The sequence below is a fragment of the Castor canadensis genome, chromosome 16, assembly GCF_047511655.1.
Source record: "Castor canadensis chromosome 16, mCasCan1.hap1v2, whole genome shotgun sequence".
Classification (NCBI taxonomy): Eukaryota; Metazoa; Chordata; class Mammalia; order Rodentia; family Castoridae; genus Castor; species Castor canadensis.
The window spans coordinates 18,540,001-18,554,294 of record NC_133401.1 but is presented as its reverse complement, the minus strand read 5'-3'; the positions used below and the strand labels follow the sequence as shown (position 1 = coordinate 18,554,294).

The following is a 14,294-nucleotide window of genomic DNA, read 5'->3' as shown; positions in this document are numbered from 1 at the left end:
TAAGCTATGTAACATATTTCAATACAATTCTGAACCTGTCAATATGCATCCCCCAAAATGAAAGACAAATATAAAATGCTAAGTAGAAATATGTGGTGAGTGCATTGCACCAATGCTGTTTATAGGTTTTGAAACACATTACATGCTTATTTTCTTATTTAAAGTCAAATGCTGATGAGTAAGAGAATAGAAGTAGGTTGGGAATGATATTCCTCAAGCCACAATAATAAGAAATTGTGGAAACACATGTGATAGGATGAAAGGAAGCCTTCAAAGCTCCTATATTTTATCTTATTTTAAATTAATGGCACAGTTTGGTAATGTGTATACTATTTCTATGATGATCTATATATTTCAAACATTACACAGATTTTTTTTTTTACAAATTGGGGTGCCTGGAAATTTATAATTTGTGAATTATCAAAAAATCAAAAATTTCATAAGTCGAGGCCCTAGGCTTAAATAATACCTTTTATGCCAAGACCACCCAGTCATGTACAATGACAGGAAAACAAATGCCAGTATCCATATGAGATCCAGAATTTTTTGGAAATCACTCCCCGGGAAATAGCCCTGGAGGAAAACCTGCCATCTTCTCCTGGAATATTTTATCAAAGGCTTCAGCTTGGGCTACCATAAAGTAATTCTTCCAGTCTCCAGAGATGCCTGAAAAACATGAAACAGACATTAGACCAGATTAAGACACCATCACATTCTGTCCTACGTGTGTTCTTACCACTCACCTGGTAAGGCCATAGTAGCTAATATGGCAAATTTCTAATGGCTCCTTGGGAAGCCTTTCTACAGCCTTGCACAGGTACCCATATGTTCTTCTGTCTTATATGTTCTTCTGGAAATATTTCCTGTCTTCCATTGTCTCCCAACCCTCAAAGAAAACCCTGGGTCTATCTTCAGATACCTCTAGAATGTAGCTACTTCTCACTACCTCTATTTCTTCCACTTTGGACCAAGCCAACATCATTTCTGATCTGGATTACCATAATAGATCATAGTGATCATACCACTGGTCTCTTCTGGAAGTTTTCCTCATTAGCATTCCCATGACCATCTTCTAGTGGTCAACATAAGATCTTGGGAGGAGGAAAAATGAAGCCCTAACACTCTGCTTTCTATTCCCATCCATCTCTACATCTTTCTCCATGCTCCACATCCTCAAACATTCAAAGTCTTGACTTGTTCCATCATCAACACTCAGTTTCAAATCTCATCTGTCTTTCACCTAAATCAGGCATGAGATACTTTAGGTAGGATTAATCTTTTACTTGAGGCAAAATTCCTCTCCAGGTACAAAACTATGCAACCAGATAAGGTATCTGCTACAAAAATACAATGGTGGGGCAATCAGAGAATTCCAGAAGCATTTAATCAAGAATAAATGGGTATCATTGGTCCTAAGCAATTCAAAACCTAGTTGAGAAAATGCCATCTGTGTTTAAGGCTTGAGAATAATCCATCCCCTCCATCTTAATGCTCTCTACTCCTGACACATTGGATAGCAGGAAGTCCTGAACTGATCAAAATCTTTTGAAGCATGTAATGTATTTCTTCTGAAGCTTACTAGCCTAGATTTGGAAAAGTGAGTTCTCTAACTCCATGCAGCAGACATTTTCATGACACTTGACTCTTGAGGTATACCCAGATTTATCTTTCATCACATGCCTCATAGAAAATTCTCTTCTCTCTTCTTTTTCCACTTGTGTTATTTCTTTGTCTGGGGTAGTTCTCATTGTTTATTCACCCTTAGGGAAGCCCCAAAATGGCCATCTCCGGCTCAATGCTACTATTCCAAGCTTAATCAATGTTTCCCAATTGCTTACAGCACACTTTAGTACCATTTAAGTTTCCCCTGTCAGAGGATACACATTAATGTCCACACATTCAAACATCTTAATTCTTGGAGTCCCTTACTAAGCACAGTAATGCCTGCCATGTATGCTGATTCATTTTGAAATGAGAGCATTTTTCACCTTTTCTTCTAAGCATTGCAGTGTCATTACTATCCTTTGCCAAAAGAGAGTAACTGGACATCTTGTTTTCTTTAATGGAAGCAAAAAAACTGTACTTAATGACTAAATTCAACTCTTCTGGTTCTAACTGTGTTCCAAGGAATTGACAGATCTTCCCTATTGTGCCTCTTGTGCCCTAATAGGAAAAAAAATCAATAGTGATGATAGGGAACAGAAAGACAAAGAAAAAAGGAGATGACAAGGGGTAACCTATAAAGGAGGAGGAACAGAACAGGGAGAATCAAAGAGGAAGGTCATGCTGAAATGAGTCAAGATTCAGTAGGATAGTCATAGTCCTGGAATTCCTAGCTAAAGCAATAAGGCAAGAAGAAGAAATAAAAGGAATAAAGAAACTGTCAAAGATTCCCTATTTGTAGACGACATGATCCTATACCTCAAAGACCCAAAAAAGTCTACCCAAAAAACTCCTAGACACCAGAAACAACTTCAGCAATGTAGCAGGATTCAAAATCAACTTACAAAAAACATAAGCTTTTCTATACACCAACAATGAACAAATTGAGAATGAATATATGAAAAAAATTCCACTTACAATAGCCCCCCAAAATCAAATACTTACGAGTGAACATAACAAAGAATGTGAATGACCTCTATAAGGAGCACTACAAACCCCTGAAGAAAGAGATTGAGGAAGACTACGGAAGGTGAAAAGATCTCCCAAGCTCATGGATTGGTAGAATCAACATAGTAACATAGTAAAAATGGCTCTACTATCAAAAGCAATCTACATGTTTAATGCAATTTCCATCAAAATCCCAATGACTTTAATCACAGAGACTGAAAAATCTACCCTAAAGTTCATTTGGAAACAAGAGACTGCAAACAGAAAAGATAATACTCAGCCAAAAATTGTTATGTTCTCCATGATAGGCGGGCTATATACCTAAAACAATTGCAGTAATATTATTGGATGTGGGTCACAGAGTAAGAGGAGAATGCATACAGAAGGAATAAGGAAAGGGAAGGAAACCTAAACCTTGAAAGTGTTTGATGTGTCCACTGTGGCACTATCTTATTCAATGAGCCCCACCTACCATCTAAACAGAAGACACACAAAGGTGGTAATAACTATAAAGTAAGTTCACCGTGTGAATTGAAGGGGAACTTACATAAAGGTGTAGTGGAATGCAAGGGAGTTTTGCTAGATATTAAGACTCTTGAGGAATTCATGCTGAGAGAGCCAAAGATTGTGCACAAGAGGGCACAGAAGATCACAGGAGTTATTTTTGGCAAGTAGAAAGAAAAGTCTGTGTCTATGTTATTTTATCCTTTTGCCAAGATAACAGTAAAAGGTCAAATTCTTTTTCTACTTATCTTGTCACCCTTCTGTTTTTGTGTTCTCCAACATTCAAATCAATTCAAATGATGGGTATTTTTTCCCTTAATATATATTTTGGTTTCTTGAGACGTGGTTTCAGTAGGTAGCCCAAACTTGCCACAATATTGAAACCGTCCTCCATCAGTCTGCTGAGTGCTGCAATTACAGGCATGAGCCACAATGTACAGCTTAATGTGAATTTTAAATTGACGGAAAGTTATTGTACATAGTGATTAAGTTCAGTGCACAAATTCAATACACTTACCCTGTGTCATGATCAGAACATAGTAATTAAAATATCTATTGCCTCAAATGTATATCCTTCATTATGTTGATAACATTCAAAATTCTCTCAACTTAAGCTTTTGACACATCCTTCACAATTCCGTGTTGTGAACCATAATTACCCTACTTGCTGCAGAATACGATGTAAGCTCCTCTTACCCACCTGCAACTCTGGGAGGCCTTTATCAGTTTTGACATCACTGAGAGCCTTTCTGTCACACAGTACCAGGCCTTACAGAAGATGTATAAAATGAATAAATAATCTATAGATTTATTTTGTGCCTTCTTCTTTCTCCCATCAGTCACGTTGAGAAGGTTGCTAGATGATTACACACATGTCAGGAACAAAAACATCTGTACCAGCCCCCTCTAATAAATAGGTTATCAGCAGCATCGTGTGTCTGCCCACAGCAACTTTTGTGAGCATGATGCAAGCCTGAGCCACTGTATGTTGCCTCGCTGCACGAGGAAAGCACTTTACATGTGGAAAGATGAAACACAGAAGAAAGAGCATGGAGAATGGGAAAGGTCAATGAGAAGTAGAGCTGTGAAGATCAGAGAGCTATCTCACCCTTACTGACTCTTCATGATGCTGAATTTGACAGAGAAGGTGGAGTGGAGACACTGAGGAACTGGGGATGTTAGAGGGGATGAAGATGGTGGTGGGAGGGTGTGTGATGACTGTAAGAATGATGGTTACCTTTTTCAGCTCTTCATAACTCAATAGTTATGAAATTTTCCCTCTCTCTCATGGACATACAGTCACGAGTGTGCTCACACCACAATCCATATGGGACTGTATGGGGGAGACAGGAAGTGTGATTGATGACAAACTCCTGACATCAGGGAACAAATTTATAGTCTTCACTGTTCTCCACCCAAATGCCAGCTTCATTAATGTGAATTCACAAATAAAACTGGCATATATTTACAGTGGTCAACATTATGTCTTAAGAAATATTTACATTAAATAGTAAAAACTAAAATCAAGTTAGTTAACATACTCATAACCTCATAGATCATCTCTTGTTTAATGGTCAAGTACCTTCATGGGACATTGCAAATTCAGGTATTGTGCTGGAGAAAGAAATCACATCTCTATATAGGACACCAAAGAGAACTGGGATAGGTCCAGTCCCAAGATTTTATAGCAATCCTCTCTGGAGAACTGCCTCAACCCCTTCTGAGGGAAGGACAAACCACTAGAACTCACCCTTCTAGTTTTCACCCTCTACCAACATTGCACCTCACAGTGAGGACAAATGCTACAGAGGTCATTTCAAGGAGAAAAGACTTGAGAAATATGACACATAATTACAATATTGTCTAGGAGAGTATACCAGGAAAGACAATGACATGAGTGCATTACATTAATCTGGGTGAGACATACCCATGGTTCGGGTTAAAAAAGTGGTGGTAAATATACATTTCCTGTTTCAAAGCATTACACTGACCACAAGGGACAAGACCCATCTCAATACCTGGGATGCTACAATGAAAAACCTTTTATCTCACATTTTAATTAAGCGCCACATAAAATACACAAATAAATGCATGTGTACTATGCTGTGTACGACGTAAAGTTAAAGATAAGATGAGAGATATGGGGCAAGATGCTATTTTATCAAATGTTGAAAAGAACATCCCCATAAAACCAGCAACATATTGAAAATGACCAAATGAACGTGTGAGTCATGGTGTAGACTTGGTTAATTACATAAAGGAAGGGAATGAGGGACATTAGAATCAGATAGAAGGGACATGTGAGGTTTCATAATTGTGCTAGGTTTGGGGTGAGGGGTTGCAGCTGATGAGGACAAAGGTGAAGTAGACCCATACAAGGAAAAGAAAAAAAAGGCTCAATGTTTACTATATTGGATTACAGGTGTCTGTGACTATCTCCAGAGAACATTTTGTAGATTGTTGAATCTTGGAGGACCAATCCTCGATAAATATGAGACTCACATATACCTCTGAGAAAAACCGCAGTTGCAAGTATGTGAGAACACCAAGAAATTATGAGTAATTAAAGCTGTAGAGGTGTCACAGCCATGCAAATACTTTTGAGAAACATAGTAAAGTGGATTCAGGCTGTTTAGGCAAAAGTAATCGGTAACAAAGTAGTGAAAGGTCAAGCATTTTTTCTGGGAAACCAATGAAAAGTAGACATTCAGAAATCAAACATTAGGAAAGTGAGAAGAAGAATGTGAGTCCTCTATGCCAGTACCAGAAAACATAGAGACCAAAGAACAAGCAGGATGGTTTATCATGAGGCAAGTTGAGTTAAGAGTGGGCTGGAGTTCTGATTCTGTGTAAGAGAGTGGCACCACTTAGCGGATCTGGGCAAATGGTGATGGAGCCTAGGACCAAAGGTTTGTGGGAAACAGACATGAAACGTGGACAAGTGGGGTCTCTTGAGGACACTGAGCATCCTCCACCTCCTACATTTTACAGTACTCACAATTCCCTTGATGAACCATTCAAAATATTCATCCCATGACTTTGATATTTTACAAATATTTAATTTTTTCCAGAAAAAGTAACAAGACACAGAAATATCTCTGAGATTTCTGATGACATAAATCATCTAAACGGAAAAGATGAGAAAATGAAAATTCAGTGCAGCACTTTCCAACAATCATGAAGCTGATTCTTACACAATTTGTGTAAAAAATGCCAGTAAACACCAATGGATTCTTTTAATCATTAGTTTCAGTGTGCATTTAACAAATACTCCTTGTAATGTTCCTGTGAACCAGTCTCTATACTAGGAATAGACGATGGAAGAGGAATGCTTTGTTTCTTGAATCTGGGACAATCGTCTTGACGGCATAGGAAGCCACTGGTTTTACAGGATGACTGTATTCACAGTTGTGTGATATGCTACAAAGATCATCACCAGGAGAATGGGCTAATACAGTGTGCTACATTCATAGACTATAGATTCATAACAATCTACAGTCATCCACACACCCAGGACCATGATGACTCTCACAGACACTACACTGAGCGAAGGAAGTCATACATCTATGTTCATACCGCATAAGTCCATTTAGGTGGAATTCAAAGACAAGAAAATCCAATCTATAGCTTAAAGTAAGGTGAGTGTTTCCTTCAGCAAGTGTTACTTACTGGGAAGAGGAACAGGAGAGCTTTCTGACCACTAGAAACCTTTTACATCTGGTTTGGATGAACATTATACGGTTGTGAATATATATGTACATTCATCAAGCTATTCTTTAAGATTAATGTGCACACACACAGACACACACACACACACAGACACAGACACACACACAGCACAAGCTTGGTCACCTGGCAATTAAAAATAAGAACTTTAACTATTTCCCTGATGAAGTCCAGACTTGTTAATGTAATGTACTAGCTAATCTGGATAAGCAGATGAAGAAAATCAAGCAGATTCCAGGTGACTATAGGATACATAGTGAAACCTTACTCTAAATGAAAAGAACACAGAGAAAAAAGGGAGAGAGAGAGAGAGAGAGAATTATCATTGGGTTTAAAATGTGGTTTTCTGAGACTTGGGCCCATCCTTCTGCTCTCCCCCTCAGTTCTGACTAGGATAGTCTGTGGAGTGGTGCTCATCCTTGCACTAAAGTATGATCTGAGGACTGACCACACCTGCATCAGCACATGCCTGAGAATCTCAGGTCTCTCTCACACATACAGAATGACACTGCATTTTAGCAAGAGTTCCAGGACACATCTAGGAACATAAAACTCCAAAAGCATTGATCAAACATTTTTCATCAACTTGTCTCTGACCTTTGCCTTGGAACTGAAGAAAGACTTTGGGAAGAGTTGGAAGGGGAGGTGGGTGGCGGTGAATCTTCGGCCCTCCATATTTTTCAGTAATTCAAAACCCACACCACTCTCTACCCCATGGTGAGCGCCCCAGAGAGACACAGATTGGACCCACTTGGGATCCCCTTGGTACAAATCAGGCAGAGAATCTGAACCAACCAGTTGGTTCCTGGATAAAGAGGAGAAATCATGGTCACATGTCAATCAAGTTGTGAAAAAGCATTTTGGCACAATACACATAATATAAAACTCTTACTCTTATAAAAATTTTTGAGCATATATTCCAGCAGTGTTAAGTATATTGCCATTGAAAGTTAGCCAATAGTCACAAGATTTCCATCAGGCACCTCGGAACCTACCCTTTGCACATCAGTTCCATGCTTACCCTTACTTCCAGTTGGGTCACCACCGTTCTACATTCAGATGTTTAAATTTGAATTTTCAAGGTATTTCACATAAGAGCAAACATACATAATATTTGTTCTTTTGGAGTTGACTTTCTTCACTTAACAAACTGCTCTCAAGACTCGTCCATGATATTTTAAAGATTGAGTAATATTCCATGGTATCTGTATACTGGTGTTATGGTGTTTGTTTATGAATCATTTGTGAATGCATACTCCCGTTGCTCTCACCTTGTGGCTAGTCACTGAAATCCTTTTAATATTTGCATTGCCTTTGGCTTTTCAGTGTCATTCCCCCTTTCAATGCTGATGACACCCAATCCCTCCCAGTTTGTGGAACTTCTTTCCCCAACTTACTGCCTTAGATGCATGATGCACATCCTTTCAGTGCGTTGAATTTCCAGGCTCCATTTCAGTTCGTGAGCATTCTCCATGACCATCTTCTTCCTGAACATATCCCTGTTCTCCAAATCTCCTCACATTCATTCTTATCTATTCAGTTTAGATGTCCTTTCTTCTCTTATGTCTCTCTTGGTTAACCTCATCCACCCCTTTACCGCATACAAGCACACAACTGCCTGAATCTGAATTAGGGTTCATTCCGATGTTTTTCTGTTATTCCTTCATAGGGGACCATCTGAAGTCATAGGTCACTGTGCAGTTATCTGGATAATCATTTTCTCTGAATGGAATGGATTCAGCACTGGTCCATGCTCCCCAGGCTCTGTGCACTGTGTGGCACGTGCTGAGTGCTCATCATCTGTGGAATAGGGAAGAACACGTCATAGCCTTTCTCAAGGACGATTTATGAATCAGAGTCCTTACCTGACTTAGATTGTCACCAGACATGATAAAGAGCTCTTCATGTGTCATGTTAGGGGTTCTTCTGTAAACACCTGGGGAGCATATAGCAGAGGCTAAAAGGCCTGATTTAGTAATGATAAAAGAATCATCAACTTGTTATCATTCATTGTGAAATTAACTATCACACAAAACAAATATTGTACATGATGGTCCAAGGTTTGGTGTATTGTCTGCACAAGGTATGAGTCCAATTCATGGGCATAACCAGAGAGTCAATGAAAGTACAAGTACATGGTTTATGGCATAATTTAAAATTTTTAGGTAAGCTTTAAATTTTGAATGGTTTTAGATGCATGGAAACATTGCAAAGAGTACTCCCATACTTGATTCTTTATTCTGATTTCCTTAGTTTTCCTTAATGTTGTTTTTCTCAAGGATCCCATCCAGGCTGGCACATTCCATACAGTCATCCTGTCTCCTTAGGCTTCTCTTGGCTTGTAAAGTGTCTCAGTTATTTTGAGACAAATTTCTTTATAAGGAGGAGGCTTGCCTGGAACTCAAGACAATTCTGACTCTACCGCCATAGTTCTGGAATTACAGGCATGTGGAACCATGCCCAGTGCAGGCTTTCTTTCATTTTTTTTAACGTTACCAGCTTTGAGAACTACCAGTCGGGTGTTCTTTAGATTGTGTCTCTGTTGGAATTCATTGGGTATCTTTCGGATAATTAGACTGGGATCTGGGTTTTGGCAGGAAGTCATAGAGATGAGATGCCTTTTTTTTGATTATATATATTTTTTTATTATTCATATGTGCATACAAGGCTTGGGTCATTTCTCCCCCCTGCCCCCACTCCCTCCCTTACCACCCACTCTGCCCCCTCCCTCACCCCCCCACCCCCTCAATACCCAGCAGAAACTATTTTGCCCTTATCCCTAATTTTGTTGAAGAGAGAGTATAAGCAATAATAGGAAGGAACAAGGGGTTTTGCTGGTTGAGATAAGGATAGCTATACAGGAAGTTGACTAGCATTGATTTCCTGTGCATGGGTGTTACCTTCTAGGTTAATTCTTTTTGATCTAACCTTTTCTCTAGTTCCTGGTCCCCTTCTCCTATTGGCCTCAGTTGCTTTTAAAGTATCTGCTTTAGTTTCTCTGCGTTAAGGGCAACAAATGCTAGCTAACTTTTTAGGTGTCTTACCTATCCTCACACCTCCCTTGTGTGCTCTCGCTTTTATCATGTGCTCAAAGTCCAATCCCATTGTTGTGTTTGCCCTTGGTCTAATGTCCACATATGAGGGAGAACATACGATTTTTGGTCTTTGGACCAGGCTAACCTCACTCAGAATGATGTTCTCCAATTCTATCCATTTACCAGAGAATGATAACATTTCGTTCTTCTTCATGGCTGCATAGAATTCCATTGTGTATAGATACCACATTTTCTTAATCCATTCATCAGTTGTGGGGCATCTTGGCTGTTTCCATAACTTGGCTATTGTGAATAGTGCCGCAATAAACATGGGTGTGCAGGTGCCTCTGGAGTAACCTGTGTCGCAGTCTTTTGGGTATATCCCCAAGAGTGGTATTGCTGGATCAAATGGTAGATCAATGTTTAGCTTTTTAAGTAGCCTCCAAATTTTTTTCCAGAGTGGTTGTACTAGTTTACATTCCCACCAACAGTGTAAGAGGGTTCCTTTTTCCCCGCATCCTCGCCAACACCTGTTGTTGGTGGTGTTGCTAATGATGGCTATTCTAACAGGGGTGAGGTGGAATCTTAGTGTGGTTTTAATTTGCATTTCCTTTATTGCTAGGGATGGTGAGCATTTTTTCATGTGTTTTTTGGCCATTTGAATTTCTTCTTTTGAGAAAGTTCTGTTTAGTTCACGTGCCCATTTCTTTATTGGTTCATTAATTTTGGGAGAATTTAGTTTTTTAAGTTCCCTATATAATCTGGTTATCAGTACTATGTCTGAGATGAGATGCCTTTATTGTCCATTACATAAAGAGTACTTAACGTCAACCCGACCTAGTACTCATTGTGTTGACCTCAGTCCTCAGAGGCATTGTTTGTCCAATTTCTCCTTTGCAAATATCCTTTCCCCCATCTTCTACTCTATTTAGGCATATTTTACACATAAATCTATGCCTAAGTACATTTAGGCATGTATTAGGCGTGGATGTGAACACATTATGTGAACTCCCTTTTACAGACATTCTCCAATATCATTGGCCTACCTGGCTTAAGTTGTCCAAGTGTTATGAAAACAAAAGAAAGCTGAGCATACGTTCCACATGAGAGGAACGTGTGAGCAAAATGTGCTGTGAATCTTGGATTCGACCCTGAGTACAGATACCCAGGAATGCTTCTATTATGTTATGGAAACAACTGTCAAAATTTCAGTGTGCACAATGCCCTATATAGCTATCCTTATCTCAACCACCAAAAACCCTTGTCCCTTCCTGTTATTGCTTATACTCTCTATACAACAAAATTAGAAATAAGGGCAAAATAGTTTCTGCTGGGTATTGGGGGGGGAGAGGGAGGGGGTGGAGAGGGTGGTAAGGGAGGGGGTGGGAGCAGGGGGGAGAAATGAACCAAGCCTTGTATGCACATATGAATAATAAAAGAAAAAGGAAAAAAAATTTCAGTGTGCAAAATGAATTAGATAATAAGAATTTATTGCACTTACATTTTATTATTTCTATCATTTTGCTATTTATATAGGACATATCTTGGATCTCCCAAAATACACACTGCGGATATGAGGGATTAAAGAAATGATACCTGCCTCTTCTCCATGGTTAGGTAAAAATTGCTATGATATATGAGAGAAGAGAGTGAGAATGGTCTCACAAATGTTGCAAAATGTCATAATTGGTGAATCTGTGTGTCCTAAACGAGGGTATTCTTTTTTTTCTTGGGTGAAATTTTTTCTATTTTTTTAATAGTTTATTCATTTATTCATATGTGTCCACACTGTTTGGGCCATCTTTCCCCCCCAGCTACCTGCTCCCCTTCCTTTCCCCCCACCCTCTTTGCTTCCAGACAGAACCAATTTTGCCCTTTGCTCCAATTTTTTAAACACAGTTATTCTTTGTGGTGATTTTTTGCAAGATTTTTCCAAGGTTTTCATTTTAAATGTTTAAAATGAAAAAATAGGTATGATAAGTTTGTGGGATGAGGACTTGAGTATGAGGGTCAAGAACTTGCTCTGGAGTCACCAAGTGTAGGGGCAGATTTGTGTCTAAGTACAGAAGACTGTTTATATTCACAGATATATGGCTCCAAGGTGACCACCATTGAGAAAAAGGACAAAAGCTCAGGATGCACAGAGTTCAATACTACACTGTGAATACTGGATTCATTTTTCCCATAATGCCATTCAACTTCCACTAAAGACACGGCAGCTTTAATGTATAACTGAATTACAAAATCCAGTCCTAATATGTTATCCGGTAACATTCTGGATTGTGTTACATATATCTAGGCTTTAAAGGGTGTATTTAGAGAATTCTCATATACACCACATCAAGATCTTTCAGAGCCACTGCCATTAAATGGCCTTAGCACTCCTATTGACATTGACATTTTTGCATCTTGGGAATAAAGAACAAAAATTGGACCATGTCTAATATTATGTCTTGAAAGAAGAGTGGAATTTACGCAGAGAGAAGTGGGAAGCCACATGTGCTCTAGATAGGACAGAATAATGTGTACATCAAGATGAACCAGTACTATTTTACAAATACTTGAAATTTTCATCACTTTTTAACAATACTAAATTCCTCTAGGGAGTGAAGGTAATCATAGTGACATGTGAATGATCAAAATAATGCAAATCAAACATCTAACATATCTCTGTGACAATTCAAACACTTGACACATGTCAAGAATTAAACCATCCCACAAATTCTATGAACTGAATTAGGAAGCTGTGAGTTTCTACCACATAACACCCTGCAAAGACTAGGGCATTAGGTGAAATTGTGAACTTTATTGGAATAATTCACTGGGCAGGAGTGGAGTAATAATCACATGCAGTCCCTTTGAAGCACCCTCTGTACTCCATTGTGGACAGAAGTTATCACCAGGTGTGACCTGACAACCTGCTGTGTTGGATTACACAGCTGTAAAGAGAGTTCATTTCTGTATTGAACTTTAGTCATTTCCTGTATAAAGTACTGGTATCCCAGTGTTCATGGGACTACAGGAATTTCTGAGTGACACTGGAGTCCTGCTCTGTGCTGCGCTACATTCACTCTCAGTGGCAGCCACACTTGTCTGTGTAACGGAAAACTTACCTCTCATTGAATCACAGGTCCATCCTTCACTAGACCAAATTATGGCTGGGGACACCAAGTCCTTGTTCTGTGCAAGAGTTCATTGACCTGTGTAATGCAGAAGTTGATGCTGTATAACTGTCCCCGTGATCCATGTTGATACATATGTCATTTTCTGTACTGGTTGCAATTTGCTCTTCCTATGTGATCTCAAACTGGGAATTGTTCCAACATAGCACCTGAGGTGTTTCCCCAGGTAAGTGCCACAAACCGTTTTTGAGATGGGGCCAGGTAAAATTCCTGATGAGGAAATAGGAAGCGTGAGGGTTCATGCACAGCATGAATATGGGACCTAAGACTCCTGAGGGACAGTAAAAGAAAAATGTCCCCTCAGGCAAGTCTGAAACAAGGGAACTTGTGTGCAGGTTACCTGAGGGTATAACGGATTTGGATCAGAGTCCAGAAGAAGTTGATGAAACAAACTAATTGCCTGGGAAATGCATTGACAGATAAAAATGGTATCTTCATGCTGATATTGTTGACAATAGAACTGAATCTCTAAAGATGCTAATATTGGAAAGGAATGAAAATAGCTGTAAATTACACATGGCTGATGAGAGCAAAGTTCTTATGAAATCACAGGAGGAAAACTGGGGACCAAACTTGTCAGGAAGCCAGTAAATGAATCATCAAGATCACTTCCAGGTTTACATCCTCAGAAAACTCACCTTGTTCACCTATTGCCACCAAGGAAGAGCTTTATTTTGGGGCACTTCAGAAAGACAGTAATGAGACATTCACAAGAGAATTGGTAACTAAGCTATGTCATAAGGCTCAACACAATTCTGACCTTCTCTACCTGTATTCAGAAATGAAACCCAAGTATAAAATTCTCAGTAGAAACATAAGCTGTTGAATGCATCAGAGTACATTCTATAAGTATTAATTTTAAAACCATCCACCAATATTTATTTTTATGATCAAAACTACAGAGTAAGACAATGAAAGTAAGTTTTGAATTGTACACTTCGGACCAAAAAATAATAAATTATGGAGATGCATGTATTACACTCATCCCATAACTGGACAAAGACAAACCAAATCCAACAAAGTATCGGAAAGATCATTCATCACGACCAAGTTGGCTTCATCCCAAGGATGCAGGGATGGCTCAACATACACAAATCAATTAATGTAACACAGCATATTCATAGAAGCAAAGACAAAAGCCACTTGATCATCTCAATAAATGCAGAAAAATCCTTTGATAAGATTAACACCATTTCATGATAAAAGCTCTAAGAAAACGAGGAATAGAAGGAAAGTA

At 38.9% G+C, this 14,294-nt stretch overlaps 1 pseudogene; it reads right to left on the bottom strand.

Moving 5' to 3' along the window:
* Nucleotides 1–482: 482 nt before the first annotated feature.
* Nucleotides 483–8,480, bottom strand: LOC141417888 (sulfotransferase 2A1-like; annotated as a pseudogene).
* Between the last annotated feature and the right edge of the window lie 5,814 nt (nt 8,481–14,294).